The sequence below is a fragment of the Stegastes partitus genome, unplaced genomic scaffold (genome assembly GCF_000690725.1).
Source record: "Stegastes partitus isolate 25-593 unplaced genomic scaffold, Stegastes_partitus-1.0.2 Scaffold1878, whole genome shotgun sequence".
Classification (NCBI taxonomy): Eukaryota; Metazoa; Chordata; class Actinopteri; family Pomacentridae; genus Stegastes; species Stegastes partitus.
Window position 1 is genome coordinate 68,928 of NW_007579609.1, and position 4,490 is coordinate 73,417.

A 4,490-nucleotide genomic window follows, 5' to 3' on the forward strand; every position below is an offset into this window, starting at 1 on the left:
GTCCTATTCTGAACTTGTGTATAGCCTCATGCAACATTAAAATTACTACTAGCTGTTATCTTTCCTTGGAATATCATGCGAGCCAGAGAGATGTCTCTCAAAGATTGTGAGTGGTTTAAAAAAAATAAAAAGTAGAGATGAATCCTGTGTATAAATACACCTTTAAGTATTTTAGCCAATTTCAAGAAAGCTGCTCTGTGTCAAAATATTAAAAAGTCTATATTTAACCCATCACAGCCTGGGGAACAACATGTTTTCTAAACTCCTGAATAAATAATTGAGTGTTGTGGTGGTTTCTGTTTATCCACAGAAGACGTGTCGCGTTAGCGAGCCAGCACTGTGACGTGTTTTTTAAAAAAGAAAAATGACTGCTGCGTATGAATATGCATTGAAACAGCCATTTCATTGCTTTCCAGGAAGCTGTTTCGACATTTCAAACTGTCTATATATGAGTTATAATGATCCCAACATGTTTTCTAACCCCCTGCTGTGTGTGTATTCTTAATTGTGAGTGGCAAACGTTTCATTTTTTTTTTTTTTATTCTACAGTATGATTCCTGTAAAGAGTGAGTTCAGCTGATAGTGTGTGATGTCTGTGTGTTTAGATATGACTGGGAACGAGTGGTGTGGCAAACTGTGTAATTGAAGTGACAGATTATTGGCGGAGAAAAAATATAGCGCACAAATTCAGCCCCACAACGTGTCTGTTCATATGCAAATAATGTCTCCATGTTCATTAACATCCCTATAAAATCTTCTCTATACCTCCCTTCATGACACACTGCACACATTTAAATTACTAGGATCTATGGAAATCCCTTTTTTTCCCCCATTCTATCCTCACTTTTCAGTCATTCCTGTCCCCCACCCCTCTGTTCTCTCTTCTTCCCCTCAGTTATTTTCTCCTTTGGTTCTCTGCTGCTCTCCTTTCAATCTCCCCAGTCGGCTTCTTCATCTGCAGACTGTAACTGCGGTCTATAGCTGGAGAGAAAAAGACCATAGTGCTCCGCTCTATTGAGTGCCAAATGCTGATTGATTGAAGAGTGAAGAGCTGGAGGCAGGTGTGCAGCTGACAAATGTATAAGGCCTCGGAGATGGGAGTTAAACCTGGCACTAACAGATAGCCAGATCCCTCGGCTGCATGGACCAAACTGCTGCAAACACGCTCGCCTGACTGACAATTTGGGGAGTTGCAGTTAATTCCTCGCTTTTCTCTTTTTGTACGAGAAGCAAAACAGGCCAGTGTCTGTTGAGAAATGTACCTTTTTCTTTTTTTTGACTTTAGCTGTTATGCTCTGGTTTAGAAGCAGTTGCTACATCGGACTGTTTTCGAAGTTTGAGATTGAAGTTGGTTTTGGATTTGCTACTACCTCAAGGAAGATTTTTCCTTGTCTGATTCTGTGTAGGGCTGCAGGGTGGTGCAGATGGTAGCACTGTTGCCTCGCAGCAAGAAGGTCGCCGGTTCGCGTCCCAGTGGGGGCACCGGAATCTTTCTGCGTGGAGTTTGCATGTTCTCCCCGTGCAGCGTGGGTTCTCTCTGGGTTCTCCGGCTTCCTCCCACACAGTCCAAAAACATGTTGAGGTTAATTGGTGATTCTAAATTGTCCGTAGGTGTGAATGTGAGTGTGCTTGGTTGTCTGTCTCTAAGTGTAGCCCTGTGATAGACTGGCGACCTGTCCAGGGTGTCCCCTGCCTTCGCCCTAAGTCGGCTGAGATAGACTCCAGCCCCCTGCGACCCTAGTGAGGATGAAGCGGTGTATAGATAATGGATGGATGGATGGATGATTCTGTGTATTTCTATTTCCACTTCTTTTTTTGACTCTGCGCTGTAGAATTTTATGAATTTTCCCCAAACCACTTTGCACCTATGTGAACCAAGTCACAGGGTACGATTCTACCCAATTCTCCAACAGCGGCACAGTGGACGGAGCAGGCATCAGTCAGCTTGGCAGGGCATGTGTGAACAAGAAACCCTTCATCTAATTAACAGTGGAAGCGGTCAAAAACTCTGCAGTAGGCTGTAAACTCTGCTTTGTTGTATTCCTGAAAACCATAGAGCTCTCAGTCAGTGGAGCGCTCTGTTCAGCATGTGTCGCAGACGTCGTATGATATCCAGCAGCACATGAAATCACCTTCTCTTTGTTGCAGCCGCTTTTACTGACCTCAGCGTCCAGCACAGTCGCTCCTGGCCTTTTTCTTCCTGAGGATTTTTTGCGGAGGTGAAACACCACCTCCAGGACGGAAGTGTTTATCAGAGCAGCAGGTTCATTAGTTGTAGTTCCACAGCTGGCATTGCTCATCCACGGACACGCAGAGATTTTCCAAGTCTGGCGTCAACAGGTCCCAGTGTGCAGCGAAACTTTTTCTACCATCAGCAGAGCAGTAAGTGAAGAAATGCCACGAGCAGTTTAGCCGGCATCCACTCACACATTCAAAGTCATGGAAAACAATTACAGTGACATTATGGAAAGAAACTGGCATTTAAAGGGTTAAATTTCAGTTTTGGTCAGAACCAATGTTGATTAAAAATAACTCAGTCAAAGTAAAAATAATGTGACGAAATAATATTTTCATTGCAGTTTTTTTGATCACCATATTTTTATCATTTAGGAAATCGATGTAACTTTTCTAAACTGTCGTCTGAGGGTTAAATGAGAAACGAGCTCTGCTGTAAAAATGTTAAACACTCAGCGTCTCTCTCCTCTTACTGGAATGAACCAGCCTGAAAGCTTCTTCTTCTTCTTCTTCCTGCTCTCAAACACAGCAGCTCCTCTCTGTCCTCACCTTTCCAGATCTGCATTCTGAAGATGGACGGAACCAACATGTGGTAACGTTGACCAGCTGACAGGAACACGTGATTTGACCGGAACACGTGATCTGACAGGAACACGTGATTTGTAAATCAGAGCTCAAACTAGTTTCAGGAACGAGGGAGCCAAACTCACACAGTTGCTGTTACTGAGAGGAGAAACGGCTCAGAAAGAAGTCCAGCTGGACCGAGAAACAATCTGCTGTTCCATTTGCCAGGATCTACTGAAGGATCCGGTGACTATTCCCTGTGGACACAGCTACTGCATGAGGTGTATTAAAACCCACTGGGATAGAGAGGATGACAAGAGAATCTACAGCTGCCCTCAGTGTAGGCAGACCTTCAAACCGAGGCCTGTCCTGGTGAAAAGCTCCGTGTTAGCAGTTTTAGTGGAGGAGCTGAAGAAGACCGGACTGCTGATCACTGCTATGCTGGAGCTGAAGATGTGGCCTGTGATGTCTGCACTGGGAGGAAACTGAAAGCCTTCAAGTCCTGTTTAGTCTGTCTGGCCTCGTTCTGTGAGAAACACCTTCAGCTTCACTATGATTCACCTCCATTACAGAAACACCAGCTGGTGGAGCCCTCCAAGAACCTCCAGGAGAACATCTGCTCTCGTCACAATGAGGTGATGAAGATGTTCTGCCGCACTGATCAGCAGTCCATCTGTTATCTCTGCTCTGTGGATAGACATAAAGGCCACGACGCAGTCTATGCCACAGCCGAAAGGACCGAGGGGCGGCGAGAGCTGGAGGTGAGTCGACTAAACATCCAGCAGAGAATCCAGGACAGAGAGAAGCATGTGCAGCTGCTCCAACAGCAGCTGGAAGCCATCAATGGCCCTGCTGATAAAGCAGTGGAGGACAGTGAGAAGATGTTCAACCACATGATCCGTCTCATCCAGAAAAGAAGCTCTGATGTGAAGCAGCAGATCAGATCCCAACAGGAGACTGAAGCGAGTGGAGTCAAAGAGCTTCAGGAGAAGCTGAAGCAGGAGATCAGTGATCTGAAGAGGAAAGACGCTGAGCTGAAGCAGAAGATCACAACCAGTTTCTCCACAACTACCCCTCAGTGTCAGCACTCAGTGAGCCCACACACATCAACATCCGTCCTCTGAGACACTTTGGGGAGGTGACAGCAGCAGTGTCAGAGCTCAGAGATGAACTACAGGACATTCTGAAGGACACGTGGACAAACATCTCACTGACAGGAACTCAACTGGATGTTTCACTGTCAGATTCACAAGCAGAGCCAAAGACCAGAGCTGACTTCTTGAAATATTCACACTGGATCCAAACACAGCACACAGCTGGTTGTTGTTGTCTGAGGGGAACAGGAGAGCAACAGTAAACAGGGGAGAGATACAGTCATATCCTGATCATCCAGACAGATTCACTGGATGTTATCAGGTCCTGAGTAGAGAGAGTCTGACTGGACATTGTTACTGGGAGGTGGAGAGGAGAGGAAGTGGAGGAGTTTCTGTAGCAGTCGCATAGAAGAGTATCAGGAGAGCAGGGAGCGGGGCTAAATGTGGATTTGGATGTAATGATAAATCCTGGGTACTATGTTGTTATTCATTTTTGTACAACAGAAGAAGAACTCCCATCTCAGGTCCTGAGTCCTCCAGAGTTGGAGTGTACCTGGATCACAGTGCAGGTATTCTGTCCTTCTACAGCATCTCTGA

The 4,490-nt window shown here is 45.6% G+C and overlaps 1 pseudogene; it reads left to right on the forward strand.

The window, feature by feature from the left end:
- Positions 1-2,906: 2,906 nt before the first annotated feature.
- LOC103372990 (tripartite motif-containing protein 16-like) lies at positions 2,907-4,485 on the forward strand (annotated as a pseudogene).
- The last annotated feature ends 5 nt before the right edge of the window (positions 4,486-4,490 follow it).